Below are 15,024 nucleotides of genomic sequence, written 5' to 3' on the forward strand. Positions count from 1 at the left end.
GCCTCGTTGGTTTGTCGGTTTGTGCCGAGCTATGCTAGGGGACCTATAAGCAATTTTATATGCCTACATGACTAAGAAGCCCACAACTTGAAATCTTCCTCTGATGAAGGAAGAGAGACGGAGAACGAGCAGAATCTCCAGTCTGCCAAAATGGAAGAATTAGAAGCTTGTTTCAATGTTATTGCTAATAGAAGCGAGCTCCAAGACGAGGGAGTTGCCCAGGTCCTATCCTGCCAAATGGGATGCAGCCCCTTATCCTCCAAAGTTTGAGGTCCCGACGCTAAAAAATTTTAACGGTACAGGATCGCCGAATTAACATATCTATAATTTTAAGTCACAAACTGGGAATGTGATATCAAATGATGCCATACATGCTTAATTGTTCATTGGCATTCTCAAGGGAGTTGCCTTTGAATGGTTCATGAAACTACCTGCGGGATGTATCCAATAGTAGGCAGATCTAGAGAGGCTATTTCTATCAAGATTCTTTGAAGAGGATACAGAAGTCTCCATCCATACCCTTCTTGTCACTAAGCAGAAGAAGAGGGAGTCTATCAAAGCCTTCGTAAAGAGGTTCTGAAGCATGGCTCTTCGATGTTTGTCAAGTATGACACAGTTTAACTTAGTGGAGACATGTCGACACAACTTGTAGACCAACCTTCTAGCACAAATAAGGGTTGTAGAATGTCGTTCTTAGAGACAACTAATCTCTTAAGGTGAATTAGCTTAAAAAATTATTGTCGAGGTCAAAGCTGAAGAACAAAGTAAGCAAGATCAACCTGAGCAATGGGACAAAGCCCAATCTTTCTAATTAGAAGGGGAAGATACTACGGCTACTAAAGCCAATCCTCTTCAATAGGATGACAGGTTCACAAAACTATCAAGTTAACAATACACCTCTGATAGTTCATTCCCTCCAAATTCTCCTGCCAATCCTCTTCAATAGGATGGTGGGTTCACAAAACTATCAAGTTAAAAATACACCTTTGATAGTCCATTCCCTCCAAATTCTCCTGGAAATCCTCTTCAATAGGATGGCGGGTCCACAAAACTATCAAGTTAACAATACACCTCTGATAGTCCATTCCCTCTAAATTCTCGTGTTAATCCTCTTCAATAGGATGGTGGGTCTACAAAACTATCACGTTAATAGTTATCTCTGATAGTCCATCAACTTACCAATCCTCTTCAATAGGATGGTTGGTCTACAAAACTATTACGTAAACATTTACCTCTGATAGTCCATCAACTTGCTAATCCTCTTTAATAGGATGGTAGATCCATAAAACTATCACGTTAACAATTACCTCTGATAGTCCATTAACTTGCCAATCCTCTTCAATAGGATGATGGGTCCATCAAAACTATCACGTTAATAATTACATCTGATAGTTTATTTTCTCCAAATTCCCCCACCAATCCTTTTTAATAGGATAGCGGGTCCACTAAAACTATCACGTTAACAGTTACCTCTGATAGCCAAACTCTTCAGATAGTGGCCTGCCGTGTGACGCGCCTCTATTCCAATCATAGTCGTTATACTCCAATATCACTAAATGACTTGACGGATAGTGGACCACTAGGTGATGTGCCATGTTTACCCTTTGTCCCCCTTGCACTTGTTCAAGACTGGGGGTTGGTTTATTTGTGGTCCACTGGATTATAAATAATAAATCTTCTAAGTTGTTATGTTCAACAAGAAACCTCTGTCAACTGCGAAATTCTTCCACAACCAAGTCTTAATTAAGATTGAGGGTTGATTACTTAGAATCCACTGGATTAAGAGAAACAAATCTTTTACATCGTCGGGTTAACATTATACTTCTGACGATCATCATCCCCACAGGAGTATGAATTCAGCTTACATCACTCCCAATTTGTCACGTTAACAAAACACCTGTGATAATCAACTTATCGATTCTTGTCAATAGGATGATAGGTCCTCAAAATTGCTCAAATAGCAATCCTCCCCAACAAGACGCTAAGTCTTTAAAATCTTGTTCAAATCATAAGTACAAACTCCCATCATGTTAATATGACACCTCTGACAAATATTTTTTTGTCACGTTACTATCACACCTCTGACAAAGTCCACTTATCAATCCTATTCAATAAGATGATGAGTCCTCAAAGTTACCCCGATCGTAATATTCTCCTTTCACGTTAATATCACAACTCTGATAAAATCAACTTATTGACTCTCTCCAATAGAGCGATAAGTCCTCAAAGTTGGTCAGACTGCAACAAACTCCTGTCATGTTAATATCACACCTCTAATAAAATTAACTTATCGACTCTCTTCAATAGAGCGATAGGTCCACAAACCCGTCAAGTTAACATCACACCTCTAATGAACAAATCAGCTTATTGACTCTCTTCAATAGAACGATAGGTCTACAAACCTGTCAAGTTAACATCATACCTCTGATGACCAAATTAGCTTATCGACTCTCTTCAATAGAGCGATAGGCCCATAAAATACTGTTAGGTTAACATCACACTTCTAACAGTCAAACCCCCTAATGACCTTGTTAATCTCTTTTAAACAAGAATAGTAAATTTTCATTATAAAATCCCCAGTGGATTAAAGAGTTTTTGAAATTATCCTAGTGATAATGAAGAAAATTTCTAAATTTCACTCTGAGTAAAAATTCATGCCAAGTTAATACTACACCTCTGGCACTTCTAACTTTCTTTCAGTGTTTCAAGTGAAAATATAACGCGGAAAGAAATAACAATAAAGCATGCGTATTCAATATCATAGCAGGTAGCGCATTCCCTAAATAAAATCCATGCCTTACACGCATGGGAGATTTTATCTCGATCCCTAAATAGAGATAAGTCTACGCCTAACATGCGTTGTCAGGTAGCGCATTCCCGTAAAAATGGCAAAGCCCACGTATTCAACATCGTGTTAGGTTGTTATTAATAACACCGAAATCCATGCCATACACGCATTAGGGATTTTATCTCGATCCCTAAATAGAGATAAGTCTACGCTTATCACGTGTTGCTGAGTAGCGCATTCTCGTAAAAATGGCAAAGCCTACGTATTCAATATCGTAGCAGGTTGTTATTAATAACACCGAAATCCATACTTTACACGCATGGGGGACTTTATCTCCATCCCTAAATAGAGATAAGTCTACGCCTAATACGCGTTACCGGGTAGCGTATTCTCGTAAAAATGGTAAAGCCTACGTATTCAACATTGTGACAGGTTGTTATTAATAACACCGAAATCCATGTCTTACACGCATGAGGGACTTTATCTCGATCCTTAAATAGAGATAAGTCTAAGCCTAACACGCGTTGCTGGGTAGTCTATTCCCATAAAATTGACCAAATCTATGTATTCGGCATCATAGCACTAAGTGCAAGAGAGTTTATTCTTTTAGCACAACGTTACATGTGGAACGGACTTAGGCAACCTACATGCTAGCCTGACTCAAACGGTAGTCGGTAAAGGCTTATCAAATCCGTTGATGGCTGAGGGTTTGCCAAAAATCCTATGAATGTTTGCAGGCCCATCAATTGAAAGGATGTAAGCCGTGACGTGACGTTTGAGAGCTTTTGCTCGTGATTATCATGTACCGTCGCTACAGTTTCTCTTTGAAGCTCAGGTCCTATGTGGCAAATATTTTCAACCATGATGCATTCGAAGCGGGTGTAGAGAACAACTCCTTTATGATAAGGAATTAACAGCTCCAAGATCAGAGTTGAGATCCAAAGTATTCTGAAAATTCGACCCAGTCAACCGCGAACTTACGAAAATTTTAGAGGGGGTTCTGTGTAGGCGTTAAAAAAATGCCCATAGGTCCTCAAACACAGTGCAAGACAAGGAAAAGACGATAAACGTTATTATCCAAGTCAAAGGAATTCATCCAAAATCAGCAAGGCGACGAAGCGTACGCAAAACAAAGAAGCTGGAAGAATCACGAAACATTGCTTAGAAGCTTGAACAGAGCCGAGTCACCAAATGCTGACTCGCACTGTTCCGAGTCACCAAATGCTGACTCGCACATTTCCGAGTCCCCAAATGCTGACTCGCACAGTTCCGAGTCACCAGAAGCTGACTCGCATAGTTCCGAGTCACCAGAAACTGACTCGCACAGTTCCGAGTCACCAGAAGCTGACTCGCACAGTTCCGAGTCACCAAATGCTGACTCGCACAGTCCTGAGTCACCAGGACTCTTGTTGGATACAAAACCTCCCCAAACACGGATTTCGATGATTTTTAAGGATTCTTTCGTCCCAAAACCTCTCCAACTGCTCTGAGGTTATCCATAAACACGTTTAGACAGTTATAAACCGCAGATAACGTTTAAACATCAATTCCTACTAGGAGACACATCTCAAAAAGCCTATAAATAGAAGCCTAAGGTCTTCTTTCAAGGGGATCGGAGATCTGAGATTAAGAAGGCGAGGTGCTGTCAAATTGACCAGTCAACCACGAATTTCAGAGGAGAATCATCAGAGCTTGGCGAACACTTTCATAAAGAAAGCCCCTTCGAAAGGTTTGTGATTCTCTTCCCTTCTTTCCTCCGGATTAAACTTGGTTTTAATCTCGAGAAGAGCCACAATCTCGCTTGGTCGTGATTGTCGCTTCCGTAATTGTTTCCCTCGTGAAACAAGAGCGTAATTATATTGTCGATCGGCTTTGGTCTGCGGTGGTCCACGGACTAACGCGTCCCCGGCACAGGCAAAGATCCCACGCAAAGCAGCGGGAGATAAACTACTGCTGCGTTTTGTTTGATAAAGTTGTAATCTTTATTTTTCGTTGTAAGAAGATCTTATAAAAAGATCAACTCTCTTTTCAGTTTGAACTTGTAATCGATAAACGGTAAAACAGGTTTGAAAGCAATGGAAAAGGCAACTTTTGACACAAACAAAACGCTGGCTCGGCCAAGGCCGAGTCACCAATTTTGGATTTGAAGGTTCAAAATCAAGAACCTCATCCCACAGCGGTGCAAAAGATTCCTTGTGAAGCTGAAGCTACCAAGGCCGAGCCGACTTTATCCAAGAGGGCGCGTCAAAGACGGCGTCAACGCCTAGCACGCCAATTGGCCAAGGCCTCCGAGCCGGTGGATGGAGTCCGCTACGAAGCGGATCTGAAGTCTAGAGGACGCCAACAGGCACATCAGCGACTTAGCGATTGGTCTAAACCAACGACAAATGAATGGGTTCCCGTTAAGAGGACACGTTCCACTCTTAAAGAACGAATCGAGAAGCGCCACGCTTTACTTGCGCACGCAAGAATCCTGGTACAAGTGGCCGAGAAACTACAAACAAGTACTGCAGATTTTAAACTGACAAAACCACGACAAATCTGGAGGCCAAAATCCAGAACAAAGCCCGAAAAAACCGAGGCACAGGCTGCTGGCTCGGCCAAGGCCGAGTCACCAAACGCTGGCTCGGCCAAGGCCGAGTCACCAAACGCTGGCTCGGCCAAGGCCGAGTCACCAATTGCTGACCCGCGAGCTAGTTCATCTCTGTCTGCAGAAATTTCGCCTCCTGCGACCAGCTTCAAGTCTCCGACAGCTCCTGCTTTTGTTCCAATGACTTCCTCACCTCCTGTAAAGCCCTACGGCGGCGTGGACTCATCCCGAGTTAAAATGAGCATTACGGATCATCTCGGCCCTTTGTATAAAAACAAACCCCGCTTGATAGGTCAAAATGGGGGACGGGAGCGAGTCTCCAGTAACTCAAAAACTCCTCATACAGAGAAAGTACCAGTAACCGCTCGCCTTGGGCTACGGGTAGAAGTTCGAGATTCTGTTGAACCCTCACGCATGCGAAGGCGAGTTTTCAAACGAGCGACTCTTGAAAATAATGACAGAACGATATTTTCCGTAAAAGAAAGCCACCCGTTCAGGAACGTGAACTTTCGGAATTCACGATTAATATGGCAGAAAAAGGAAAGTCCACGCGGCGCTACAACCCTGAGCCCTTTTCACAAATGTCCAAACGGTTAACTCGGCTGCAAACCGGGGCTATAAGGCCTAGAGATTACAATTACAACAGAATCCAGAGAGGACAGTCCTCAGACGAAGGAGCGTCGGATGCTAACTCAGCGATCGCTTCAGATGCTACTGTATCTAGTACAGGACAGTCTCGAGAGTCGTTCATGATCACCACAGAACAGATGGCTCAACTTCTTCAAGAAGCTTTGGCCAAGCAAAAAGAGGATTTCAAAATTGAAATGGAGATGGCTGTACAACGTGTTAAAGATTTACACGCACAACAACTCCAACAGCTGACAAACCAGCGCGGTGAATCTAGTCGTCGTCCGACCGCTAATCGGATAGATAGCGACTCAGAGGTAGAAGAAAATCTTAACATCGAGACTCCCCGCGAGAACAGGAATACGGAAGGCGTTCTTAACGCTGGGGGTGGTATCAATATCCATCCCCAAAATCGCCAGAAGAGTGAGGTAGGCGAAGATCTTAAGATGAAAGACTTGGAAAGCAAAATCAATGCTTTGATGTCTGCCCAAGAAGTAAAAAAGACTGGCATTCCGTGTCCCTACCCGAGGGAGTGGGACTCCATTCCATACCCACCGAAGTTCAATTTGATCAACTTCACACCATTCGATGGAAGGGGCTCCCCTACCCAACACTTGATTTATTTCAAGTCTCACCTGGGGATCATTTCAGGTAACGAACCTCTAATGGTACGATCGTTCGTAGGAACCCTTCGCGCTGCTGCATTTGATTGGTACCGCCGGCTTAAACCGGGAAGTATCACTACATGGGACGATATGGAAAGCATGTTTCTCGCTAATTTCTTCGACGATGACACGGAGGTGTCAATCGGGACGCTCTTTGAAGAAAAGCAGAAGGATGGAGAACTCGTGGAAAACTTTGTTAAACGCTTCCGGAACAAGGCAATGAACTGCCGAGATCCGGTCACGGAGGAGTTCATACTCCAGACGTGACATAATAACCTTTCCATAGATGTATTAGAAGCTATGGGTACCGCACCATCCAAGACATGGAAGGAATTGAAGGTACGAGGGGAGCAAGCTGAGCGATTCCTCCGAAGGAAGAAAGCCGAGAGGGGTCAATCAACAACTAAGCCTCCGAATTCTAACTTTGCCTCTCGTGGCAAAGGCAGGAATTAAAGGTACGAGGGGAGCAGGCTGAACGCTTCCTTAAAAGGAAGAAAGCTGAAAGGGGACAACCCGCCAATAATACTCAAAAACATAACTTTACCCCCCGTGGTAAAGGGAAAGGACCAGCAAACGCGGTAGACGCAAATCAGACATTTGAGTTGCAACCCCAACAGCAGTCGCAGCAACAGCAGCCGCAGCAACAAGCGCCAAAGCAACAAACGCCTCAATGGCAGCAACGACCTCCAAGGCAATAGAAAACTTCTGAGCCGAAATTCATGAAAGAATATTCCTTCAAAGAAGATGAGGTCCCTGGTATCTTCAAGTATTTGAGAGAGAACAATAAAATTAAGCTACCTCCGATCACCGACCATGAAGGAGCCCAGAAAATTACAGATCCGCGGTATTGTGCATTTCACAGAACAGTCCATCATCCTACAAAGGCGTGCTACGCTCTCACGGACAAGATTCAGGCCTTAATTGATGTAGGAATTATCACGCCGAAGCAGCCTAAAGAAAAGAAGGTGGACGTAAACGCCGTTTCTGTTAGCTTTGGTTCTGTTCCCCTAGCGTGGTTTCAACCAAAACCCGTATATAAGGTACAAATGGAGACCGTCAACGATGATCCTTACGGACAACGTCAAAAAGGACTCGTACAACATATAACTCCTAGCGGCGAAATTCTTTGGGTTCATCCGGACTTGTTAGAGGACGAGCAATGGGTAGGATCCTCATCCAGGAAAAAGCATAGGGGTAAAAGCAAAACCTGCTGCCCCACGACAGCAATTCCGGAAAAAGATGATGAAGGTATTCCCACCTTATCACTTTCTGAGGACGAACAAGAGGCTCTTGCCACTAGGGGTGGAAATGAATATCATTACAAATACCCCGAGGCTTCAAACGCAAATGCCAAGACTTTAGCAGAACTGGGGGTGGTTACAACTCCCTCCGCACCAGTTGAAAAGGCTCAACAAAAGTCAGCTAATAAGCAAAAAGAGAAAGAGCCTCAACTCCAAGAAGCTCAAAACCCGAAGCAGTCTCGATTCAATCGTCCGATTGAGAGAGATAGACCGGGAAGTTCAAACACTCCCTACCGCTTTGATGTCATAGCTCAGCTAGCTAACATCCCAGCGAGAATAGACTTATATGAGTTATTGTGCCTCTCCAAGGATACTAGAGAAGCACTGCGATAAGCTTTCGCCGATTCTGATGCGTTCCTCACTCAAATCAAGCCGGCCCGCGAGGAAACGGAGTCATCAATTCAACTTTGCAATTTATCAGCTAAACAATTTCCCCATATCTCATTCACTAAGGATGACATGCAAGTGAGGAACTCAAAGCATGATAGGCCTTTATACTTCACTGGATACATTGGCTCCAGCGTAGTTAACCGAGTCCAAGTTGACCCGGGTTCCGCTGTTAGCATCATGCCACTCCGATTGATGAACAATCTCGGAATCCCGGTAAGCAAATTAGCTTCCACGGGTACTGTTATATATGGGTTCAATACCAGTGGATCCAGACCTTTGGGTAAAATCCGGATAAAATGCCAACTTGGAGATCTAAAATCCGAAGTTACGTGTTACGTAATCGACGCAGAAACCTCCTATAACTTATTATTGGGTCGGCCATGGATCCATGGTAATCTTATAGTTCCCTCTACTCTTCATCAGTGTCTAAAATACGTAGATGCAAATAGTGAGGTCAAGACGGTGGTCGCAGATAAACAACCGTTTAAGGGATTGGAGAATTACTTTACCGATTCCCTTCTTTACGGCGCTGAATCTGACACTGAATCATCGGCTCAAGGCACGGATAGCGGGGGAGAAGCTGACATAGAGGCAGGATTTGATTACAATGGCGGTTTTGTACTAAATGACATTGTACCCTTTGTAATCGGTCTTGACGATGACGAATCGTCAGACGGTAGTTGTAACTGGCAACTTGCCAAAGAAGTAATAAATGACGATTTAGAGTACTTACCGTGTTTGACTAATGTCGTGCAGGAGTTGTACGATAATCCCGACATACATATGCCGCTTCAGTCATCTTGCTTCACGAAAAAACGTTTCCAAGACTCGTTTGGAACAACCTTTGTCATTCCTGCGAAAGCAGGGGGTGAAAAAGAGTTGGTGTTCGGCAAAGGGGAAATATCCCCACCATCATATCTCCCCCCAGAGGAACATAAAAATGAGGAGAGGTCCGGTCTTCATTCATCTAGATATAGTCATCAAGCGCGTGATTACATGGAAAAATGGGGATATAATTTTGCGCTTGAAGAAGGTCTCTGTTTTGGTCGAGGCCCACGAGTTCCACCTCGTATGGCCTATGTACCAGAAGGAAAGTCCTATAATTATTATAGTTATAAAAGGGGTCTAGGTTATGCTTCTGACGACGAGTGTTGTTGGCAAATCGTAGATCACCTAACAAATCAAGAGGGATATTCATCCGACTCGTCCAGTTGGGATTCAGATGTCAGCCTGGGAGACGCATTCAAAAGTCTGATGTCGAATATGACCACAGTCAACCCTTCCACTACGCAAGAAGATGATCAACTACCGGCTTGGGAGGATCCCTGGATTCATCATCTAAATATACAGTATGGAGAACGATTCGAGCAAAGAGAACCTCCTACCGAAGACAAAGTGGTCCAGATAAATATGGGTGATGAGACGAATCCAAAGCCAATATTTATAAGTGATAGTCTTCCACCAGAGGAAAAAGAGGACTTAATTTCCCTCGTCAGAGAATTCATAGATGTTTTTGCTTGGAATTACGAAGATATGCCAGGGCTTGATCCGAACGTAGCAGCCCACCGCCTTAATATCAAACCGGATGCAAAGCCTGTTAAGCAGCAGCAGAGACGGTTCCGCCCACAAATCATGGAAGCAATTGAAGAAGAGGTTAAAAAATTAATCGATTCTGGTTTCATCCGTGAAGAACAACATCCGGATTGGCTCGCGAATATTGTTCCGGTCCTCAAGAAGAACGGGAAGATAAGGATATGCATTGACTTCAGAGACTTGAATAATGCGTGTCCGAAAGATGATTTCCCTCTCCCTATCACAGATGTTATTATTGATAACACATGTGGGTTTGAGAGGATGTCCTTTATGGATGGATTCTTGGGTTACAATCAAATCAAGATGCAACCAGAAGATGAAAAACATACCGCATTCAGGACACCTCTCGGAGTGTTCTGCTACACAGTGATGCCTTTTGGTCTAAAGAACGCGGGCGCCACTTATCAACGGGCCATGTCCAAAATTTTTCAAGAACACCTCCGTAAGACCGTCGAATGCTATGTCGACGATTTGGTAGTGAAGAGCCGTAATAAAAACGATCACCTCAAGGATCTAAAGACTATGTTCGAGCTTATGCGAACTCACCAGTTAAAGATGAATCCCACCAAGTCTTTCCTCGGAATGTCAAGTGGTAAGTTTCTGGGATTTTTCGTCACTACAACGGGTATCCGAATCGACCCTGATAAAGTCAAGGCGATTAATGAATTACAACCTCCGAGAAATCTCAAGGACCTCCGAGGATTGCAAGGGCGATTAGCTTATATCCGTCGGTTCATCTCAAACCTTTCGGGAAAGTGTCAACCATTCTCCAAACTCACAAAGAAAGGCGTGTCGTTCGTATGGGACGATGCGTGTCAAAAGGCATTCGAGAGTATTAAAGAATATCTCTCAAAGTCTCCTGTACTCGTTGCACCGAAATCGGGTAAACCGTTCTTGATTTATATCAAGGCGACGAGCCACTCATTAAGTGCATTACTTGCGCAAGATGACGATAACGGTCGTGAGCAGGCGGTATATTATCTAAGTCGGACATTGATAGGCGCTGAATCTCGATATCTCATGATCGAAAGGTAATGTCTTGCCTTGTTATTCGCGATACAAAAGATGCGACATTACCTAGTAGGACAGACTATTTATGTTATCTCCAAAGTTAACCCAGTCCGAGTATTCATGACACAACCCGCTTTCATGAACTGGCGCTTGGCAAAATGGGCCTTACTCCTATCCCAATATGACCTGCACTTTAAACAACAGAAGTCGGTAAAAGGATAAGCCATCTGTGATCTCTTGGCAGCTAACCCAACTACGGATACGCCCGAGATATACGACGATTTGCCGGATGAAACCCATGAAGTTAACGCAACCTCTTGTCAGCAAGTATGGCGTTTATACTTTGATGGTGCTTCTCGAGCGGCCAATGTAGCAAGTGCTCCTGGATCTTCTAAGATTTCCTCCGGAGTTGGAGTCGTCTTAGTCTCCCCAGGAAAACATGTGATACCTCGAGCTTACTCACTAACCAGGCCGTGTTCAAACAATGTAGCTGAATATAACGCGTTGCTTATTGGACTCAGCTTTGCTAAAGAGCTGGGGGTTGAGTATCTCGAAGCCTTCGGTGATTCTCAACTAATAGTTAAGCAAGTTCAGGGAGAGTATGAAGTCAGAAATCAATATTTAATACCATACCACAAGGCAGCTGTTGAGATGGCAGGATCGTTCGAAGGATTCTTCATCGAATACATTCCACGCCTACAAAACACGTACGCAGATGCGTTGGCAGCATTAGCCATGTCCCTGGCGCAACCACCCGAAACGGAACAGTCCGTTACAGTGAGAACTCATCAACTCTTCGTGCTAATTCACGATGAAGATGACAAGGAAGAGGATATTCAAGAGGTATACTCAACTCAACTCGAGCTTGAACCCCGAGATTGGCGTTTCCCTATCATTGATTATGTCCTACATGGAATCCTACCGGAAGATATAAAAGAGAGGGATTCAATCCGAAGAAGGGCGGCAAGATTTTACTATAACACGGAGAGTCGAACGCTATATCGCAGGGGGTATGATGGTTTACTGCTACGTTGTTTATCGATTAAAGAGGCGAAGGAAGTCCTCAAGGAAGCGCACGAAGGGGTTTGTGGTGCACACCAACCCGGTCCCAAACTTTATGACCGCATCAGGAGAATGGGATACTTCTGGCCTCATATAATGACTGACGCAGTTGCATACGCCCGAAAATGTCAAATGGGATACTTCTGGCCTCATATAATGACTGACGCAGTTGCATACGCCCGAAAATGTCATGAGTGTCAAATACATGCGAATTATATGCACCAACCGCCGGAGTATTTGCATTCGTCGGTCACATCATGGCCATTTGAAACTTGGGGAATGGACATCGTTGGTCCTATAAATCCCCCGTCGATTAAAGGTGACCGGTTCATCTTAGCAATTACTGACTACTTCTCCAAATGGGCTGAAGCGGTCCCACTCAGAGAAGTTAAAACAAGCAACGTCATCGCATTCATCAAACACCATATTATCTACCGGCATGGTGTCCCAAGAAGAATCATACATGACAACGGTCCTCAGTTTGTCAGCAACGCCTTTATCAGGTTTTGCGAGAAGTTTAAAATTCAGGATATCTCGTCAACAGCTTATAATCCCACAGCGAATGGATTGGCTGAAGCTTTCAATAAGACTATCATAAAACTGTTGTCAAAACTCGTGAAGACCAATAAGCGAGATTGGGACGACAAGCTCGGCGCGGCTCTGTGGGCCTATCGTACCACAGTGCGCACGCCGACGGGAGCAACCCCATACTCTTTAGTGTACGGGTGTGAAGCCGTCCTTCCGTTAGAAATACAAATCCCATATCTTCGAATCGCTCTTGCAACCCAGATGACGACCGAAGAGCAACATCAGAAACGCCTCGAAGAACTCGAGATGCTTGACGAAAAGCGCTTAGAAGCTCAGCAACATATTGAGTTCTACCAAGCTAGAATATCCCGTGCTTTCGATAAGAAGGTTCGACAACGGAGTTTTAAGGAAGAAGATTTGGTCTTAACTGAAAGACGGCCTATGATCCTTAACACCAAGAAGAAGGGTAAATTTGAACCCAAATGGGACGGACCATTCGTAGTAGAGACAGTCTACTCGAGTGGCGCATACCGCCTAGTTACCAAGGATGGTGACCGGCTCATGATGCCAATAAATAGCAAATTTCTAAAAAAATACTACCCTTAGTACATTCAGAATTCATTATTGACGGGAAGTTCCTGGAGAATACCATATACGATATTCTTAAGGATAACCCGGAAACAACCAGCTGTTCTCTAAAATAATTCAAACCTGGTTATAGGGAACCCCTGTTGTAATCGTCTAAACAATCTTTTGTGAGTTGAGATTTGATTACTTGTTAGAACCAATCTTTCCTCACAAGAAAATTCTTAGTATCCCTCATTATCAGATCAGTTTACAACAGGCCTAAATTCCTTGGGCCAAGTCTGACTGCCACTATGATTGATACTCGCATTCCTACTTTGAAGTTGCCTTCCCCTCTTCGGCAAAGAAGGCCTTCGCTCTACACTAAACGACCAAACCTACGAAAGTTAGGGTCGTCTCAATATCCCCTTTTGGTCTAACTGTCAAGTCACTTGGGCCAAAATTGGATTTCTCTTCGATAAACGAAAACAGTTCATGTCTGTCTCTTCAGCCAAACCTATAAAAGTTAGGGTTGGAGTTTGAATTTCATCTTGATAAACAAGAAAACTTATTCCCGGATCAGATGACCTAGACTATAAAAGTTGGGGTAAACTGAATCCTCCCGATTCTCAGGATGGAGATCCCATTCTTAGTTTTAAAAGTTGGGGTAAACTGAATCCTCCCGATTCTCAGGATGGAGATCCCATTCTTAGTTTCATTTCACATATTCTTGAAGTGGAGATCCCACTTCTAGTTTCTTCTGCATATCAAGAATAGAATATAAAATTCTGCTTCTTTGGTATCTGGTTCACTTCTCCCTCAAAAGTAGGACTGAAGAAAGAATATAAAATTCATCCTCTTCAGTATCTGGTTCGTTTTTTTTTCCTATAAAAGGATGCTATATTTTCAACTCCCAAAATCCGTACCTCACAGGTACGGGGAATTTGATCCCGAAGCCTAAGCAGGGATAAGTCGGCGCCTAATACGCGCCGCCGGTTTGTCTTTTACCGTAAGAAAATGACCAAGTCTACGTATTCAAATTCGTAGCATTAAGTCTAAAGGGGTTCATCCCTTTAGCACAACGTTACTTGTGAAACGGACCTAGATAATTCACAAGCTAGCCCGATTCAAACGGTAGTCGGTAAAGGCATACCAAATCCGTTGACGGCTGAGGATTTGCCAAAAATCCTACAAGTATTATGGTTGATTGTTCTAAAAAGAATGAGAAATCATAATAAGAATAAAAAGCGCACTCAACAAAACACGCATGTCATTAACAAAAAAAAAAGTTCGGATACAGCAGTCACAATCATTTTACATTGTATTTTAGACTAATGATTTCTTGCTCAAGCTTGGTTAACTCTTCAGCATAAGCACTTTCAAGCTCACGCTGCAGCTCGGTTTTGAAGGAGTCTTCAGATGCAGATAAGAGTTGCGCGGCTTCTTCCTCCATCCTGGCTAATCTTTCCCTCGAGAGCATCACTTTGCTGGATATCACGGCCTTGCTATGCTCCTCCCCAGCCTTGGTCACCTCCAGAATAGTTCTTCGCTGCTTCGCCTCCACCAGCTTTCGCTCAAGCTCCGCTATTTCGACGTCAACAGAGGCTAACGACGAGTCAATTTCACGTAAATGAGCCGATCTTTCGGAAAGAACTGCCTCCGCTTGGTCGACCCGTTTTCGCTGCGCCTGAATCCCAATTTCGATCGATTCTCGAGATTCACGCCATGTCTGCATACGAGCCTCCATTTGCGCAGCAACATACCCAGAGACACCAATAGATTGGAGTTCCTGGAGTTTCACAAACCTACGCTCAAATTGATTTACATCGTCGGTCAAAGCTTCAGCGATGTCAAGGGAGACAATATCCTTTATTAAGGCTATTTTGCGCTCAAGGATCGGGCGAA

This window comes from Asparagus officinalis, chromosome 6 (genome assembly GCF_001876935.1).
Source record: "Asparagus officinalis chromosome 6, Aspof.V1, whole genome shotgun sequence".
In the NCBI taxonomy this organism is placed as follows: Eukaryota; Viridiplantae; Streptophyta; class Magnoliopsida; order Asparagales; family Asparagaceae; genus Asparagus; species Asparagus officinalis.